Source organism: Tamandua tetradactyla, chromosome 11, assembly GCF_023851605.1.
Source record: "Tamandua tetradactyla isolate mTamTet1 chromosome 11, mTamTet1.pri, whole genome shotgun sequence".
NCBI lineage: Eukaryota > Metazoa > Chordata > Mammalia > Pilosa > Myrmecophagidae > Tamandua > Tamandua tetradactyla.
In genome coordinates, this window is record NC_135337.1 from 89,249,132 (window position 1) to 89,269,821 (window position 20,690).

A 20,690-nucleotide genomic window follows, 5' to 3' on the forward strand; every position below is an offset into this window, starting at 1 on the left:
AGAACTCTATCCAAGACTCTATAAAAGAAAAAGTTTCGCTCACCAAGTTTATTTTTCAGAAACCTAAAACTTCCAGATGGTTCTAGTCCAGTTAAGCTCAGAATCCCAGGGGGGTCAGTCCCTCCAAGAGCATCTACCAGTTGCATCCCCTACTCCATGACGTCAAAACCCCTTTTCAACCTGAAGAAGTTAGAATGGTCATTGCCCCGATATCCCTAAAGATTGGGAGAAGGATCAAAGGAGAAGGAGGAGTTGTAAGAGCGAGACAGGATTTAACAATTGACTATGACTACTGAATCATATTGATATTTTGTTTCAGTCTCCAGTATCTTAAAGCAGCTAGAAGGAATACCTGAAATTGTGGTGCTGTAACCTATACCATACATTGAAATTTGTTCTATAACTACTTGTTAAAATATACTTTGGAATTTATCACTTTTTGTCTATATATTTCATAATAAAAATACTTTAAAAATTAAAAAAAAAATGGTGTGGCCATCACCGAGGTCCGTCACCCACCCAAACTTTTTCATCACCCTGAACAAAAACTCTGCCCTCCCCCAATTAAACATTATCTCTCTATTCACCCATCCCCTCTACCCCCTGGCCCCTGGAAACCTCTGATCTGCTTTCTGTCACTGTGCATTTGCCTATTCTAGATATTTCACATAAGTGAAACCACGCATCATTTGTCCTTTTGTGTCTGGCTCCTTTCACTGAGCAGAATGTTTTCAAGAGGGAGATGATTTCGTGTGTGATTATGGAGAGGACAGGGGAGGGGAGCAGCCCTGGGGGGCCAGGGGAGGTTTCTCTGAGCAGGTGGAACTGAGACGTGGAGGGGGGAGAGGTGCTCCAGACTGTAGCAGGAGACCAAAGGGAGGCTGTGAGGGCAGAGTGGGATGAGCTGGGGGAGAGAATGCTGCGAGATGAGGTTGACAAAACCCAGATAACGCACACTCTGTAGACCAGCGTGGAGAGAATGGATTTTTTTTTTCCTAAGTGCAATGGAGAGCTATTGAAGGTTTGAAGCAGAGACGTAGTATGGTTTTACTAAAAAACGCTTTTTTATTGTGGCAAAAGCCACTTCACACAAAAGTCACCATTTTAAAGGGCATATGATTCGGCGACATTTAGTTCATTCACAGTGTCATACAACCATCAACTCTATCTCTTTCCAGAATCTTCCAAACCGAAACCCCATGCTTGTGTGTGGTTACTTCCTATTCCCTCCTCTCTCGGCCCCTGACAATGTGAATCTGCTTTCAGGCTCTGTTGAATTTGCCTGTTCTGGATATTTCGTATCAATAGGATCGAGCAATATGTGACCTTCTGTGTGTGACTTCTTTCATTCAGCATTATGTTTGCGAGTTTCCTCCTTGTGGATCAGAACTTCCTTCCTTCTTTTTTTTTTCTTTTGGATGCATGGTCCTGGCATTGTACCCAGGTCTCCTGCATGGAAGGCGAGCATTGTACCACTGAATCCCCCATGTACCCAGAACTTCATTCCTTTTTTTTTTTGGTTGATAAACTACTTTGGTACTTCTTTTTTTAAAAAAAGTTTATTTATTAGTTAAAAAAATTTTACAAATAAATAAAACATTAACATATATAATCAGTAAATCACAATATCATCACTTAGTTGCATATTATCATTTCTTAGAACATTTGCATCCATTCAGAAAAAGAAATAAAAAGACATTAGAAAAAGAAATAAAACAAACACACACACAAAAAAAGATTATACCTACCATACCCCTTATCCCTTGCCCCCATTGCTCACTAGCATTTCAAACTAAATTTATTTTAACATTTGTTCCCTCTATTATTTATTTTTATTCCATATGTTCTACTTGTTTGTTGACAAGGTAGATAAAAGGAGCATCAGACACAAGGTTTTCACAATCACACAGTCACATTGTGAAAGCTGTATCATTATACAATCATCTTCAAGAAACATGGCTGTTGGAACACAGCTCCACATTTTCAGGCAGTTGCCTCCAGCCTCTCCATTACATCTCGACTAACAAAATGATACCTATTCAATGCGTAAGAATAACCTTCAGGATAACCTCTTGACTCTGTTTGGAATCTCTCAGCCATTGACACTTTGTCTCATTTCACTCTTCCCACTTTTGGTAGAAAAGGTTTTCTCAATCCTTTGATGCTGAGTCTCAGCTCATTCCAGGATCTTTGTCCCACGTTGCCAGGAAGGTCCACACCCCTGGGAGTCATGTCCCACGTAGACGGGGGAGGGTGGTGAGTTTGCTTGTTGTGTTGACTGGAGAGAGAGGCCACATCTGAGCAACAAAAGAAGTTCTATTGGGGGTGACTCTTAGGCCTAATTTTAAGTAGACTTGACCTATCCTTTGTGGGGTTAAGTTTCATATGAACAAACCCCAAGACTGGGGGCTCAGCCTATAGCTTTGGTTGTCCACACTGCTTGTGAGAATAACAAGAATTCAACTTGAGGAAGTTGAATTTCTCCCCATTCTCATCATTCCCCGAAGGGGGCTTTGCAAATACTTTTCCACTCACTGATCGAATCACTCTGGGATTCATCGGGGCATCCCTCTGGACAAACCAACAAAATACTTCATTCCTTTTTAAGGCTGAAGGATATCCCACTATCTGGATGGACCTCCTTTTGTTTATCTGTCACTTGCTGATGAATGCTTGGTTGTTCCCACCTTTTGGGTGAGTCGCGTGGCCATAGACATTGGTGTGTGCAAGTCTCTGTTTGAGTCCCTGCCTTCACTTTTTGGGGGGGTATATACTTAGGCATGGATTTGGAATTTTAAAATTCTGCTTGCTGCTCTGTGAAGAATAGATTATGGGGGTGAGGAGTGGTGGCTCAGAGCCAGAGACGATGCAGCTGAGATATGTGTTGGGGGGTTGGAGCTGCCAGAATTTGTTGATGAAGTAGATGGCGGATGTTTAAGTCTCCTGGTCTGCTCCAACAAATATCATGCAATGGGTCAGCTTAAACAATAGGAGTTTATTTGCCCATGGTTGAAGTCCAGGAAAATGTTCAGACTGAGGTATCATCAAAATGATGCTTGTTTCCCAGAGACCTGCTGCCGGTGACCCTTGGCTCCTCTGACTCATAGCAAAGCACATGGTGGCGTCTGCTAGTCTCTCCCTTCTCTTCCAGGTCTCCTTGCTTTCAGCTTCTTGCTTCTGTGGCTTTCTCTCTTTGCTGAGTATCATTTTTTTTGTAAAGGACTCGAGTTGTAGGATTAAGACCCACCCTGAATGAGGTCACGCCTTACCTGAATTTACCTCATCGAAAGATTCCACTTCCGATGGGTTCATACCCACAGGAATGGATTGGATTTAAGAGCATGTTTTTCTGGGGTACGTATGGTTCCAAATGACCACAGAGAGGGGAGCTTCTGGCTCAATGAATTTCTCTCCAGAAAGAACCCATCATTTTCAGATGAAAAAGATCTGGGGAAATAAAATCCAGTTAATTTTACTGAGCCTTTTGGAGCCTCAAACACTCAGTTCCTCTCCAGTTGTGAGTTCACCTGAACTCTGAGCAGAGCTCTGTGTGCTCCAGCCCCTTCCTTCTGTTCTAATCCCGTTTTCCCCACAGTCTTCCTGATCTTAAAGCCCACAGGCTTGTTCCACCCCAGGGCCTTTGTACCTGAATTTCTCCTGCCAACAGCACCCTTCCCCCATATCACATGGCAGCTTCCTTCTTATGCTTTACGTATCAGTGCTGAAGTCTCCTGTTTAGAGACCTTTCCCTGTCCTTGAATTTCTCATAGTTTCCATTTTATCAGTCTACTTTTTCGGGCATTCAAAGTTATCTTTGCAAATTTATTTGGTTTCTTCTTCTTCTTCCCCATTAGAACGTCAGCTCCTCGAGGCAGGGGCTTTTGCACATTTTGCTCCCAGCTCTATCCCCAGAACCTGGTGCACGCTAGATGCCCAGGACATTTGTTGTTCCCCCAACTGTCGCTCTGATTGGATGACCTGGTGAGTTCATTAAGATAATGCATTGCCTTGCCATATGCAAGCATCACACTCTGCCCTGAAGGGAGGCAGGAGATTCTGGGGGTTTTAAGTAAGGGAAACCCTAAGCACACAGCAGAAGAAACCAGCAGAGCCTGTGCAGTCTCCTCCTGTGGCCGCAATTCCAGTGAGAGAGGCTGCACTGAAATGGGGAGCTCAGCTGTCCTGGGAGGGAGGCTGAGTGTGCACTAGAAAAACGGGGGCTTGAAAATGATGCACCATCTTCCTTGCTCCATGGGCAAGTGCGATGTGGACTGAGGCAGCCCAAAGGGCTTGGTGGCTTGAAGCCAGCTGCAGAGTTGATGATTGTGCGTCTCGGGCAAGGTCTCGGCTTCTTCTGGCAAATATAAGCGTCACCCTCCCAGGCTTGTTAGAATGACCTTAAGTGAAATTCTTGGTCCAGTGTCTAGTAAATGAACAACAAAAAAATCTCCAAATATTGCAGTGTTAGATTGCTATTGCCATCAAACTAATAATGATTAATATTGAATAACTGCCATGATTAATATTATAATATTAATATCCGTGTTAAAACAATTAGTAATATTATTATAGCAGTATTAATAATAAGAAGAGCTATAGCATTAACAGTTGAGGGAATGGGCGGTGTGTGCAAATGGTAGGGGTTAGAAATCCTGACTCTGCCCCTCTCCAGCTGGGTGACCTTGGGTAAGACACTTGACCTCTCTGGGCCTGTTTCCTCTTCGAGTGAGCTCATGTAATCTGCCTGGCACACAGAGAAGGGATGTGAAAGCATCTCCTATTTATTCTTATTCTTCTGTCAGATCTGTTGAGTTTGGCCTTTCCCCACAATTCGGTGTGCATGTGTAAATGCGTGTAAAACAGCTTTCTCTAAAGTTATCTTGTTGGCTCATACCTAGAATCTCGAATGGTTTTCCTGCCTCTCTTCTCTTCTCCTGTGCTTCAAGATCATCTCCAGGTCTGACTAAGAAAATGGTCGTTGGAATAGGTCTAGTTGGGGTTGAATCGCTGTCATATATTCTTAGAAGCCATAGGCCACGGGCCAAGGAGGAGTCTGTGTGCTCTGGGAAAGGCTCAGAGCAAATGTCGTCAAGCATTGCACTTCAAGACACTCGATCCCAGGTTCCCAAATGTTATTGACTGAGGATAAAGACACTCTGCGGAACGGCCGTGAACACACTGGAAGGATACGAGAAATTGACGAACAAGGCAAAACCCAATCCATTCGCTGACAGTGTCAACTTGAGAGGTGACAGACAGAATGCAGAGTTCACCTTCTGCTTTGCCCTCTTCTCTCATCAAGAAAAGTCTTCAGGGCGGGTGCGCGAAGAGAACAGCCGTGGTGAAGGGGTCATTGAAGTCCCTGAGAGTTGGTAGAGGCGGACAAGAAAATGTTCAGTTCCTTGAAACTCTCCAGGGCTAAACAGGTTCCACCGAAAGGCAAAGAGAGAACTTGCAGGTGTGTTTGGCGGAACCCCTGGTTGCAGACTTTGGAAACTCACACAAACAGGGTCAGAAGAGGTGATTGCGGCATTCCCCGCAAATTTAGGGGGAACACCAAAACTCAGTAATCAAGATAAATAATATTTCAACGGAATTTCTTTTTCAACTGAATTGTTTCAACTGCAATTTTATTGAGATATGTTCACATAACGCACCAGCCATCCGAAGTGTACAATCGCTGGCTCACAGTATCGTCACATAGTTGTGTGTATATCCTGATGATCAATTTCATTACTCCAGAAAATAAATAAAAATAAAAAAACACTTTAATCCCCCCCATACCCCTTATCCTCCCCTGTTATTGACCCATAGTATTGGTGTGGTACATCTGTTACTATCAATGAAAGAATATTAAAATATCACTGTTAAGTAGAGTCCACAGGTTGCATTTTTTCTCAATGAAATATTTTTTAAAAGATGATGTCAACGTGAAAAATCCATGATAAACAAGCATCCATGGCCACCTAGAAAGTGTAATTAGAAAAGAAATTCAAAGTTTTAAATTAGAACACGATCAGTATTCCTAATTTTTAGTTTTTTCCCCAGGGTCCAACGTGTCACCTCCCGACCTCCTCAAGACACCATAACTGCTCAGTTTTGTGTCATGTGCCTCCCACGCCTCAACCTCCAGAGGTGTCAGGAAATGCCCTTTGGGCTTCTTTCTGGGTTAAAAAAAAGGAAACAACTTAGCCCAAGTCTTACCTGGTGGGTTTCAGATAAAGCAGAAGACGCGCTCCTTCGTTTTCTCCACTGAACTGGAGCTCTTCTCCTGGACGGTCAGTTCTGGTCCAGGTGTCACAACTGACATTGACCATGAATCGGGAGGAGATACCAGGAGCCCCCTTGACACGCCCCAGTGACTCCTTTAATTGCTAGCTCAAGGGGACGTTTGGATGCCCTGGAGGAAAGGCCCATATATAAATAGTGGGGGGTCTTGGGGGGTGTTCGGAATTGTAAGCTATTGAATAGCTGTAATTATAACCTCCCACTTGGCTGGGCATTTTTTCCTTTAACCAGTTGCTTCCCAATTAGCCCTTGAGCTATTTGAGAGCAGAATCCAAAAGTCAGTAACCTTTGAGGCACCAGGGTGTGGCATACCATTGGTGCTCAATAGATGTTTGCTGAGTTGCAACTTAAAGCCTGGCCAGTAACAATGTTTGGGTAACAAGCCATGAGGCTGGTTTTACCCGTAATACCTTTGAGCGGCGTGCGGTCCCTTCCTGAATGGGTCCAGCTTGCAGGATGATGGTGAGGTGAAGAGGTCAAACCCCAGGTAGACACAGGTGGGTTTGGGTCTCGGTTACTTAATTCCTCACTGTATAACCTGAGATGACCTTGGCTTGCCTATGTTTTCTGGTCTGTAAGTTGGAGATGATAATAGTTCCTCCCCAGCCTAGCCAAGGCAGACCCTGACACGAGAATTCGAGTGCAAATGGTTATTTAGGGGCATTATCCCAGGAAACAGGGTAACAAGGAGGGAAGGCAGCCACTGATAACCTGTTATCAAGGCAGTTTCCACCACTGGCAATTGGGGCTCAGACCGGCTAGGAAGCTCTAGGAGACAGCAAGGAAGAGGCACCTCAGCTCATGCCATCCGACCGGGAGGGAGCTGGGTGTTTGTCACCATTTTTTTTTTAAATAATGTTCAAATTTTACTAATATGTAGATGTTTGAAAGAAAATGGAAGAAAACAGTACGCACATAATCGATCCTTTTTTTCCTGAGTTATCCATAAAGCTATTGACACCTCATAAAGTTCTCAAATTTCTTATGAAGGAAAACATAAATAACGAAAACTGTTAATTAAGGGAGGGGGAAATAATAGCACTCAATATATGCATAAAGGATCTTTCACATACTTTTTGATCCTCACACTGTGCTTTGTGAGACGGATTTCAGTTATTCATTCCAATGAGGTATTTTCTCCATAGACACTGAAGGGTGCCTTAAAAAGTTTGCTCTTGGATCAAGTTTTCACATATTCAAATAATAAATATAAGCAGAAACTGTGGTGTTTTTTTTTTTGGATGCTGTATGGTGGGGTCACAGTTTGTTCTTTTTTCCATGTGAGTATCCCATTATTGCAGCACCATTTATTGAATCTTTTTTTTTTTTTTTCTGGCTTGTTTTCTGTTTGTTTTGGGAAGTGCATGGACCAGGAATCGAACCCGGGTCTCCTGCATGGCAGGCAGGAATTCTACCACTGAACTACCCTTGTACCCCCATGAAAAATGTTCTTTTTCTAGCTTTATTTTCAGAAATTGCATTGAACATTTATTATTTTCAAAATCCATCCTTCACAGAGAAGACAAGAAATTTCAGGAGTCCACCTTTGCATTGTTTGAGGGTTCTTTATGACTAAGTAACGTTTTTAGTTGAGAGAAGTGTGTCTTTGCTTTGCTCCCATCCTCCAAAGAGCAATTGGTGTCAGCTGTCTAGATGTGGGTGTTTTGCAAATCAATGCTGGACTCTTGCCCTTGGAACCAACTGAGTGCAAAACAAAACAAAACAGACTTAATGATTTCGCCTTGCAGACCTTAGTCTTTCACCAGGACATTTAACTGTTCTGCTGCATGTTTTACAAAATAATCAACAATACACTTTTGGAGTCTTTGTGCTTTTTCACAATTTTTGCTTTTAATTTTTTTTTCTTCTCAATGGCAAGGTTTCTGCATTTTGAGTGTCAGTCTGGGCTTGGGTTTGAGATGCACTCAAGAGTTATCCAACATGAGCAACTGGAAACAGTGTGGACAAGTTTCTTCAAACGTGCTTTTATCATCTTGTCATCCTTTTAAAGAGCTTTCGCTTTTACTCTCAGATGGGAAGCCCGTTTCTGAGTTTGTAATAGAGAAACGACAGGATCTAGCTTAGATTTTTTTTTATTTTTTATTTTTTTAAATCAGGATCACTCTGGCTTCTGAATGGGAAACAAAGACAGTAGAAATACGTGGGAATTTCTGCAGTCTTCAGGGAAATAGTGGTGGCTTAGACCAGGATGGTAGCAATGGATGTGGATAGTGGCTATATTTTGGATATGTTTAAAGCTGACAGAATTGGCTGAAGGTAGGGTAGGGGTAGGGCAGGGAGGAAATTGTTTGGGAATTAAGAAAATGGCTCCAAGGCTTCTGGACACATTAGTTAAGTTTGAAATGAGACATTCAGAATGAGTTTTCAGGAGACATTTGGATATGTGAATCTACAATTTGAGGGAGAAATTGGCTGGAGATATAAATCTGGGAGTCCTTCAGAAGACAGATGCTATTTAAAGCCATGGGAACTGCACGAAAAATTGTCTCCAAGAAAGTGTAACTAGAAAAGAGATCCAATGACTGAGTCCTGGACGCTCCAACATGTAGAGGTTGGGAGATGAGGAAGACCCAATAAAGCAGATCGAGAAAGACTGACCAAAGAGGTAGGAGGTGAATTAAGTGGTGTGACCTGAAAGCCAATCGAGGAAACTATTTTGATAAGAGTGATCAAATGGGTACATGCAGCTAAAGGTCCGGCAGTTTGAGGCACGTTAAAGAATCTGGATTCTTAATGCAACTAAGAAGCCTCTAGGGATTTCACTAGGTGGGTGAAATTTCTCCTTTAGATCATTCCAAGTACTGTGCAGGATGGAGGGGGGCAGGTGTGCTCCTTATCGCATGGCGAACCGAAGGCCCACTTCCACCCCATGGAGACCCCATGAGAAAAGAGCTATTCACCAGCTGTTATCAGTCATTGGTTGAAGACATTAACTGCTTCTGGGGGTGTTAACTCCCCAGGACTTCTGGCTGTCCTCCCTCCCTCAAAAGCATCTGACGTAGGGTTCTTGTGCATATTTAAGAAGATAATGCATGAAAACCACAGACCCTCCATGATGGGAGATTTTATGTCTGGAGTTGCAGCTCTGAAGCTCCGTGGGAAAAAGTCTGATGAGAGTTCATCACCATCCAGGGTGAGCAGTACAGGCTCAGGGGAGTTTTCTGCTCCATGCCATCACCCAGGGATCAGCATTTTTACATCAGGTGGCTCTGCCATTGACACAGAGGCTGTTGATACCCAACTCTTGCAGTTTCCCAGCTGCCAGAACAAACGCCGTGTGATGGGTTGGCTCACACAATGGGAATTTATGGGCTCGTGGTTTTGAGGCTAGAAGTCCAAAACTGAGGCATCTTCAAGGTGATGCTTTCTCCCAGAAGACTGTGACATTTTGGGGCTGGCTGCCAGCGATCCTTGGCTCTTGGCTTTTCTGCACATGGAAATGCACATGGCGGCCCCTCCTGGATTCTCTGGGTTCTGTTGACTCTGGTCCTTCCCATGGCTTTCTCTCTGTGTGTCTGAATTCCATTCTTCTTATAAAGGACTCAGGTTAAGGCCTATCATAACACCTTAACTGAAGTTACCTCATCAAAGCATCGTCTTTCAATGGAATGGATTGAGGATTTGTTTTTCTGGGGTACTCACAGCTTCAAACCACCACCGTATCCCAGGAAAAAAGTCCTAAATCCTATGGCCTGAGTCCTTTATAAGCAGAATTAAATTCTTGTGGGTGTGAACCCATTGTAAATGGGACGTTTTGATGAGGTGACTTCAGTTAAGGTGAGACCCACCTCATTCAGGATGCATCTTCATCTTACTAGAGTCCTTTATACTAGAATGAATTTCAGACTAAGAGAGGAACCCAAGGAAACAAGAAGCTGAAATCAAAGAAACTCAGAAGAAACCAGAGAGACCAGCAGATGCCGCCATGTGCCTTGTCATGTGGCAGAGGAGCCAAGGATCACCGGCAGACAATCTTCGGAAGAAAGCATCGCCTTCATGGTGCCACGATTTGGACATTTTCCTGGACTTTAACCATGAGCGAAGAAATTCCCATTGTTTCCGCCAACCCACTTCATGGTATTTGCTGGAGCAGCCTAGGAGACTTAAACAGAGAACACAACTCAAAGCCACCATACCCACCCTCATCCCACTGGCGCTTGACCATTTCTGAACATGCCAACCCAACTCTCAAAGGAAAACACTCTACCTCTCTGCCTAAGGGCTTTTGCTGGCAGGCAGCAGGAGCACATCGTGCCTGCAAGTGGGGCGAGCCTGAAGTTCTGGGGAGCCTACACCCTTCTGGAAGCAGCCTCCAACCAATGTATAATGAATGTTCATGGATCAAGTGCCAGCTCCCTTTCCCTTCAGTTGGATAATTCTCAGCCTTGTGCCCCTCTGCTTTTCCAAGAGCTGCCCCCCCAGATTACAACTGTGTCTCAGGTACTGACGGTGGTACCCGGCCTGATCATCTTTATGGGGTGAACTGTGTTCCCCAAAAGGAAGCATTCGAGCCCTAGCCTCGGACCCAGGAATGTGACCTTATTTGGAAATAGGCTCTTTGAAGACGTGATTAGTTAAAGATGAATCCAGACTGGGCTCGGGTGGACCCTACTCCAATGCGTTTAGGGGTGGGGCGGGGAGCGGTGGCACAATTCAGTCCATAACAAGGATTTTAATTTTTTTTTTAAGCGAGCTATATTCTCATTTGGGGATTGGGAGTCATGGTGGAGCTTAAACGTTGTGCTTCTAGTTTTTCTGGCTTTTTCTCTGGAGGAAGCAGGAATGGGTGGGAATTTCTCCAAGCTCCCAGGTAGCGTATCCAGAGCCCTTAAGAGCTAGTTCTTAGTCCTTTTTGCCTTGGAAGCAGTTTTTCTCTTTTTCCAGCACTCCAGCATCTTGCCAGCCAGGTCTTCTGTGTGCTTTTCTTCTTCTCCCTGACTCAGAGGCTTTTTCAGAGCTCTCGGTCTTATAAGTGCTGATACCAGTATCTCTAAGTGCTTTGTCCTCTTGCCGTCATGGTGAGGGGAGCTGGCAAAGACAGACAAGCTCCTTCCTCCTTGGGGACTGCTCTTCAATGTTGCGGTGTTGGATTGCCGATACAATAAAACGAAAAACGACCAGTATCGAATAAACATGGGGATAAACATTATTACCATTGTTGGAACAATGAGCACTGTTATTGTGGCGATAATAGTAATAGGGACACGCTGCATCATAGCAGTTAGGAGAATGGACAGTGGGCCCAAGTGGTCTGAGTTCCAATCTTGGCTCTGTCCATTACTAGCTGTGTGACTTTGGGCAAGTGTCTTCACCTCTCTGTGCTTTGATGTCCTCGTCTGTAAAATGGGATGGTGAGCATATTGAACTCATAATATCAGTGAGCACACATAAACTGCCTGCAGCACCTCAGCTGCAGTGGGGCTGCAAGCAACGGGGAGATTTAGCTCACCATAATCTCCTACAGCTGCCCTCTGCCAGCCACCCCATTATGCTCCTTTTAAATTTATTTATTATTATTAATTATTCTTTGCTTTTTTAATGTAAAGCACATTTGGTAATATGTAGAAGACACACACTTTAAGTGCATAGCTTGATGCATTTTAGTTTGTTTGTTTGTTTTGGATGCTTGGTCCAGGAATCAAACCCTGGTCCCCCGCATGGAAGGGGGGCATTCTACCACTGAACCACCCGTGCACCCAACTCGATGCATTTTTACAGTAGGGTGCAACCATGGGAACTTCACCTACATTGAGATCTAGAACGTTCCTGCCCCCCACAGAGTTCCTCAGTGCCCCTTTCCAGTTTGCACCCCACTATCCTAATCTCCATCACTATTGATTAAGTTCTCCTTTTCTTGAACTCCCAATAAATGTTTTGCCATGGACGATTGATTTTTTCCTACCACTAAGTGTGAATACAGGCGTTTTTGGGAAGCTTGGCTGTTTTGTCTGTTACTTATGATAACTATTGCAAATACTTACTGTAGGGCAGCCAATGGTCTGAATGCCTTGCATATATCAACTATTTTGCCATGGTGGTTTGCATCAACCACCTTGTGAAGCAGTTACCAGCATCGGCCCCTCTTTCCAAATGAGGAAACTGAAGCACAGAGAGGTTAAGTAACTTGCCCAACATCACACAGCAAGGAGTTGTTTAAACTCTTTGAGATTCAAACCCAGGTGGTCTGGCTCCAGGGTTAGCCATGAAGCCTCCTAACCACTCAATACAAGCGTGGTAGTAGACTCGGATACAGCCCCAGGGACCCCACCTCCTGGTCTGCACACCCCATGCTGGAACTCACGCCTCTCCTCCAATGAGAGGAATGCTGCAGAAGCAATGGTTTGCCACTTCCTGATCAGGTTCCAAAAAGGCAATGGCTCGGTCTTGCTCGACTTTCTTGCTCTCTCCTTGGCTCCCTCTGATGAAGTGGCTGCAATATCACAAGCTGCCCAGTAAAGGGGTCCACACAGCCGGGAACTAAGGATGGCCTCTGGCAGGCAACAGTGCAGAACTGAATTCTGCCAACAGCCGGGTGAATGAGCTTGGAAGTAAATCCTCCCTTGGTTGAGTTTTCAGGTGAGACCTCAGCCTTGGCTGGCATGCCGACCACAGCCTCGTGAGAGCTCTCCATCCAGGGGCAGCCGTCTCAGCCACGGTGGGAACTATGAGATAATAAAAGCTTGTTGATTTAAGCTATTAAGTTTTGGGACAATTTGTTACGCAGCATTTGATAACGAATAAACCAAGCAAAAGCCCTGGGCTTGTGATGCAAACATGATTCCAAGCCAACACCTCCAGGCCCAAATGCTAATCTGATTGATGCTTCTAATCCTTCTTGATGGAAAAATTGTAGTTGCTTAAACCTAAAGACCCACTATAATACAAAAGCCTGATGCCTTCTCCCCTCCCCACCAAGTCAAGAATTATTTGAAGTTCCCCTGAGATGGTTTTGGGTCAAGGATGGCAGAAAGTCTTGAATTTTCTCTCAGTATCCTTTTCTACCCTAAAATTGATGAAATCTTGTAAGAAAAAAGTTTTTTTGAAATGTCTGAGTTTACCCCCAGCCCTCCCCAAGATAATTCCCACTAGTGATGGTGAAGGGTCCTTCAGAATTTTTCCCATCCGTACACCAAGAAGCAAAATTAACATCCTATATATATATATTTCTTTGCAGCATATTCTTTTCCACCTAATAATAGGCAATGATGATGTCTATACAATTTCTTCAAAACCTTCATTCAACGTAGTTTAGAGAGCAGCCACTATGCCAAGGCTTGGGAATCCATCGGCACGTTCATTTGAAGACATTTTCTTAAACCCTTGTATTGTACTCTGCCTTATTTTTGCTTTTCCCATCTGTAAAATTGGGGACAATCCTAGAACCTATAGCAGACAGTTTTGGGGAGAATGGACTATGTAAACACATACGAAGTTTTCAGCCAAGTCAAGTGCCTGGCTCATTATAAGAGCTGTATCAGCTATTCCTAAGATTATTTTTTCCTTTTTCCTCTTATCTTCCTCCATCCATGTCTCTTTCATGGACTTTCTCACCTTCCTTTTTTTTTTTTTTTTTTTTAAATAGGGAGTTAGGGTGGTTGAATTCTGTCAGCGTTCTGTGTGGGTCCATTACTAGTGGCTGAGAAGAGAAGAATGAACTAAATTAGAAGATGCATTTGGCTAGCTCACAGAGCAGTGCGGGCGAACTGAAAAACCAGCTGGAATGAAACGGACACATCTTCCCCCTCTCTCACATCCCATTCCCCCCACCTTCCCCCTTAGGCAATTTAAAGCCCATTGTTTCTGGGGGATCCAGGGGGGTTTAGCCTGGCAGGTGGGCAATGGGGGCAGGGCTGTCCACCCTGCAGAAGAGGAAAGAAAAGCCCTGCTGCTCCCAAATACCACCCACTCCTTTATTTGCCTGTCTCTGAGGTCCCTCTGTTCCCTTCCCACACACCTTGCATGCTATTTAATCAAGAGAGAAGGCAGACATGGGCTGTGCAGCCTCCATCAGCAGCACAGCTTTTTGTTTCCCTCATCCTTTGTAAAAATAAATCCATTGTCAGAGCAAGACAACACTTTACTATTTAATCATTCATTTACTCACTCATTCAACCAGGCGCGCTGTGGTCAGTGCTGAAAACACAGACATGAAAAGGCCGTGACGCTTGCTTTTCAGGAACATGTGCTCGAGTGCAGCAAACAAGCACATTTTAATGATCACCATGGTATCAGAGGAAATGCTCCAGGGCAGGAACATGCCAAGCAAAGTGGGAAGTCCTGGGTGTGCTCTGTGCAATCAGGGAAGTCTTCCTGTTGGAGGAAGCATTGAGCCAAGGCATGAGCAGTGAGTGGGAGTTTGTCAGGTTGCTGGCAGGGCTTCGGTTCTGTTTAGACCTATTTATAAATACTTATAAAAACCTGTATCGTCTGAGCTAGGGTTTCCAGCAAAGTCTGACCACCAGAAATGAATCGTTTGACTTGTATCCACCTTTATGGCATCTTGTGGAAAAGGTTTTATTTTGTTGTTGTTGTTGTCACGCCAGGGTTGGGTATTAAGCTGCAAGTCACAGCAAACTCAAGCAAATTGTACAGAAGGGTATTGTGTTGATTTTCATAATTGGAAATATGGTGGTAGGTGGAGTGAGTAGGCGTCAGGATGGGGTTGATCCAGCACCATTTTTGTCTTTCAAGGATCCAAGATCATGGGATGGCAACCGCTGCAATTGGGCTACCTGCCTCTCTCTTCATGCCCAATGAAAATAAAAGAATCATTTCCCATGGCTCTTATAAGGGGGAGTGATTCTTCACAGATGTCCCCAACCAATCTCTGTGAAGTTCATTTTCCAAATTAACATGTATTGGGCATCATTATAACCTTGCATTACTTTGGGGCATTATCAAAACAAAGATATCAATATTAACTATTAACAAAGCCACACATTTTATTTGGATTTTTACAGTATTGCTACTAATCCAGAACTCAATTCAGGATACCTCCTGAATTCATTTAGCACAATACCATTTTCACATCTACCAAAAACGAGTATACTTCCTTAAGACCATCAAATATCCCATCACATCCCCATTTTTCCTGATGGGCTGATAAGTCTCACAAGTCTCTTGAAATTTATAACAGTTATGCCTCTGTTTATTTTCTTGCCATTTGTTTGTGGAATAAACTGGATCATTTGTTCTGCAGCCCATTCCATATTTTGGATTTTGCTGATTGCATCCTCTGTTGATGTTGGTTTAACATGTGCCTCTGCTCCCTGTATTTCCTGGGAACTGGTGGGTAGACAGAGAGCAGGAGTTTGCAAACTTTTCTGTAAAGGGGTGGATAGTAGCTATTTAGGCTCTGCAGTCCATACAGTTTCTCCTTTGCTCTTGTAGCATGAAAGCGGTCATAGATGATACAAATGAGTGTGGCTATGTTACGGTAAAACTTACTCACAAAATCAGGTGGCGGGCTGGATTTAACCAGGGGACCCTAGCTTGATGATCCCCGATCTAGAAGATTGATTGGATTCAGTATAGGTTTATCTATTTTTGATAGAAAGAATTCCTTGGCAATGCTGGGTATTTCCTCCTACCTTATTGTGTGGCTCATTGTGTCTGGTTGTCTCTTTTTTGGTGATGTTGAACTTGACCAGTTGTTCAGATGTTACCAACATCCATCCATTCAGACATTCCCCAAGAGGGGGCTGTATTTCAGCGCTTCTTTCTCTCCCAGCAGTGCACGCCTTCAGTAGCCACATGTCAAGGCTTCTCCCAGCCCTTTTATATTGGCTCTCAGGCCGCTCAGCTCTGTTTTCCAACAGCACGTAGAATAGTTGTACTGAGGGTTCTTAGAGCTCTGCAAGCTCTGCACTCAGTTAAGAAAAACAGACTCCAGAGGGTTATTCAAGGATGCACGGGTTATATTTCTCTAGACCAGAGGTTGTGTACAGGTTTCAGTTTTCTTTCTCTAAAAAAAATTAATCCCTTGTCAACATTTAAAATGTTTTTAAAATCTGGAAGGTTTCACATAAAAAGCTAGCTTTTCCACTCCTCTGAAAAAAATAAGGGCATCTGGCCACTTTGAGCCCGCATTCGGGCATTTAATAACAGGCAAGAGCTGAGGGTGACTGCCTCCTTTAGAGGAGTCTCAGCATCAGTCAGATAATAGGGAGTGGTGGGGACTATGGCAAACCGCAAGGCACATGCCCTGTCATGGACTAGGTGAGAGATGCTTCACCTGGGTGTCTCTGAACTCCTCTGGCAACTTCAAAAATTGATAGTTAATATTTCGACAGTTAATACATTTACATCCCTAATCTGCTCTGCTATCTTCCCCCCTCCTACCCAGAATCCTGCAACATTCATTGGTTTCTTGTTTGTCTTTCCAGAGTTACTTCATGCAAATACATGAAGTGTGTACAAAAGTAAATATTTATTTTAATATCCCCTTTCTCCTCCTTTCATACATACACATATACACACTAGCTGTGTGATCTTGGGTAAGTTACTGCCCCTCTCTGGGTCTCAGCATCTTGCTCTTTTTTTTCACATTAGCTTGGTGGGAGTAACCTCATTCTCAAGAGGCAGCATTACAGCTTCCTGGTTGAGAGTACAGGGACAGCTGAGAGGCAGAAGGGGCAGTGCTCTCCACCATCCCTTCCCCAGGTAATTTCCCAGGACCCTGTAGCCCTACAATATCCCTCTGCCCTACAGTGTTTCTCTTAGTTCTCTCCCTTTCACAGTCACATAATTCTCCCAGACCTGCAAGCCACCACCTCTCCTCCATGAGCTGACTTGCCACTTATTAGCTGTGTGATCTTGGATAAGTTACTGCCCATCTCTGGGTCTCAGATTGCTACAATACACGTGGTACAGTTATCATGGTGATGAGTTAACACATATAACAAGTTAAAGTAATACCCGGCATGGAGTGGCGGCGTACTTCCAAGCTATGATCATTATTTCTTTGTGTCCAGTGGTCTGAAATTTATTAAACCAGTCCCTCCTAATGGATATGTGGGTCGTTTCCAGTATCCTCTTATATACAGCAGTTCAATGAGTAAGTTTGTGTATAGCTCATTTTTTAAAAAACATATCAGCATAGCAGGAACAATGAGTTAAGTTTGGAGAAGTTGGATTGTTAGGTCAAAGGGTAAAGTCATGGGTAGTTCTGATGAACATTGCCAGTGACCCTGCAAGGGACTGTACCAGTTTCCATCCCCACCAGCAATGGAGGAGAGTGTTTAGTGCCCCTCAGCTTTGCTAATGGAGTACATTATCACGTTTCTGGGTGTTTGCCCGTGTGATAAGTGGAATATGGCATCTCATGCAATTTTCATTGCTTTCCAGTTATGAGTGAAATGGGCCCCTTGTCATCTCTTCAAGGGCCATTTGTATTTCCTTGGGCACCTGGGAAACATGATTACTAAAGCAAAAGGCAGGACATGCATAATGGGTTGACTGGTCTATTTTTAAACCCCAGCCACCACTGCCAGTCAACACATTCTGATTATCGTGTGGCTTGATTTTTTTGGCACGGAATTGACATCCTCACCTGTTTAATTTTAATTTTAAGTGCCTGAGGTCTCAGATCAAACATCACCTTCTCAGAGTACAGTTCCTTGACTCCATTGTTTGAGACAATCTTTTAACTGTTGCCCATTGCCTTCTGGTACCGCTTGGTTCAATTGAATGTTTTCTATTCTCTTTTCTCCCTCATCACCATCCGCTCATCCCTAAAGAGAATGCAAATTCTATGAAAGCAAAGATGAATGAAAATATGGTCTCATGGTACGTCTAGTTTCAAGCTTGTCGAAATGTTAACCATCTCTGGTTTCCTTTGTACCCACTGCTGCACACTCAGCATCTTGAAGGAGAAATTTATTCATCTATCCAACCATCCGCTCATCCATCTATTCCTCATCTGTGCATCCGTTTATCCACCCATACACCATCCATCCATCTATCCACCTATATACCCATTCATCTCCCATCCACCCATTTATCCATCCTTAATCCACCTAACATCTATCCATCTGCCCATTCTCCCATCCATCCACCCATCTGTCCATCCACCTATGCATCCATCTACCCATCCACGCTTCCATCCATCCATTCACCCATCTATCCATCCTCCCATTTGCCTGTTTACTCAAATATATTTTATCAGGCACATACTCTGTCTCATGCCCTATGCTAAACCCTGCAAACACAACAGTGAACCGCACAGATGTAGTTCTTGATGGCCTGCAGCCCGGTCTAGTGAATAAGCTGAGGGCTCTGAATGAGAAGGACATGGTTTATAATTGTGGGGGTTAAAGGTAGTCTTTTGAGCTCAGAAAGCCTTCTTGAATAAAGGGGCATTTGGGCTGAGACCTGGAGAGTGAGTAGGAGTTTGCTGGGGAATAAGGAGAAAGAGAAGAGTGTTCCTGGTTATGGGAACAGCATTGCTAAGGCCTGGAGACAGGAGAGAAAGTGGTGCATTTAAAGAGTTGAAAGGAGTCCATGTTGGCTAGAGTGTAGAGTGTGAGGGAGATGAGACTTGAGTTGGGGAATTAGAATTTATCCTAGGAGATGATGGTGGCCTGAAATCTAATGGAAACAATGGACACATAGAGAAACAGATGAATTTGAGAGTGGGGTACAAAATCAGTACAACTGGGCAACTGATGGAAAAATGGATCGAAGAAGAGGGAGGGGTAAAAATTAACTCACGTGTGTACTTCGTAGCTGGGTTGTCTAAAAGCTCACATGCTTGGTTTACGGTTAGAGGAAAGTGTCACTGAGGCCAAAGCTGTAGAGGTGATGATGTTTTCAATTGGCTTTCAGTCTGTTCATTGGAGCAGGCAGCTTCTTTGTCCACGTAAGTCGAAACACACGTATTGCTGCTATGTCCCTTTGGCATTCCAGGTGTAAAGCAATGCAAGGGCAAAGGCATGGAGGCAAGGAACAGCTTGGAGAAGGCATTGACAGAGATGAAGGCATGTAGGAGATAGCATGAGCCTCAAAAGAGGGCAGTAAAATTAAGGGTTAGATGTAGAAGAGGAGAGAAGTCAACCCTTCTCAAAACATGGCTACACACATCATTATTTGCAAGGGTGTGTTGGGCAGGATGAGTCTTCCAGCTGGCACGGCACATAACCCTGAACTCTTGGTGAATGTGTTGGAAGTTTCCTTCTTGTTCATTCAACTGTCCAGTATGGGTGGTTCTCCTGAAAGCTTTTCTCCAGGGCTGCTTCTGAATTTGGCTGGCAGATGAGGGAAGAGAGACTACACGGGAGACTGCACTAGAAGTTTCTCAAGAGCCAGGCTTGGAAGCGATTACCATAAATTCTGTGTATGTTCATTTGGCGAGAAGGTGGTCATGGTCTCCACCCAACTGCAGGAAAAGCTGGGAGATTGCCTTTTCTCTGTGCTCAGGAGGAAAGGCACATGGGATTTGGCAGCTAGCTGGGTAGCATTGTGTCTGCCACAAATGGGAACCAGCACGAGAGAATATTGAGCAAACAAAAACCCATCTCCATAATTTACCATAAATTTTTTTTGGGGGGGAGAGCACACATAATGAGTTCACCTTTGGTGGTGATGAGTCAAAAACATTATCTGTGAAGACCTATAGTATTTTAGAGCTCAGCGCCTTCTTATTTTATTCTGCTAAATAGATTCTTATTTAACATCTAGAACCTACTTTAGAAGTATCTTTTTTTTTTTTTTTTTACATATCTACCGTCCCTCCTGACCCCAAGTTCTCCTTACTTTGCTGGAATCTTCAGACTCTATCCTTTTCTCCAACATAAGACTCTCAGGCTATTTTTTCTTTTAGATGTGTCCTAAAGTCCTTGGTCCTTTCTCCAAAACAATTGGTTATTTTCCTTGCCAGCCCCAGGCAAGAGAGAGAGAGAGAGAGACATAGCAGTTGTATAGTAATTATTAAGCTATTACTCAGAGCTTTCAGAAAAGCCCCAAATATAAGTCACCTCACTGACGTCTCCTTCTCTCTCTCTCTCTCTCTCTCTCTCTCTCTCTCTCTCTCTCTCTCTCTCTCCACCCCGCCTCCCTTACACTTGTAGTTATATACTTTTATAGCATGTGTTCCTTTCTTTCATCAGCCCTGTCAGTGTTGTAGTGACGCTTTCATTGATGTGATCATTTGATTAATATGAAAGTAAGAACTATGTCTGGGTTTGTCCCTAATGTATCTCAGGGATGAGGTGCTCAAACATATTTGTTAATGAGTTTATGCATAGCTGTTGACACCCACGTATTAACATTTCCCTTTTATACTTGTAATTTATTTCCATGTCATCCAAAAGACTCCCTTACCTCCTACAGGTCTCTGCTCAAAGTAACTGCTCTTACAATTTAGTGGTTCCTCAAAAACTTAA

The 20,690-nt window shown here is 43.7% G+C and overlaps 1 protein-coding gene and 1 pseudogene across 1 annotated transcript in view; one reads left to right on the plus strand and one right to left on the minus strand.

Moving 5' to 3' along the window:
* Positions 1–20,690, plus strand: part of CACNA1A (calcium voltage-gated channel subunit alpha1 A) — a 303,811-nt gene that overhangs the window by 30,973 nt on the left and 252,148 nt on the right.
* Positions 7,800–20,690, minus strand: part of LOC143650974 (UPF0711 protein C18orf21 homolog) — a 43,421-nt pseudogene continuing 30,530 nt past the window's right edge.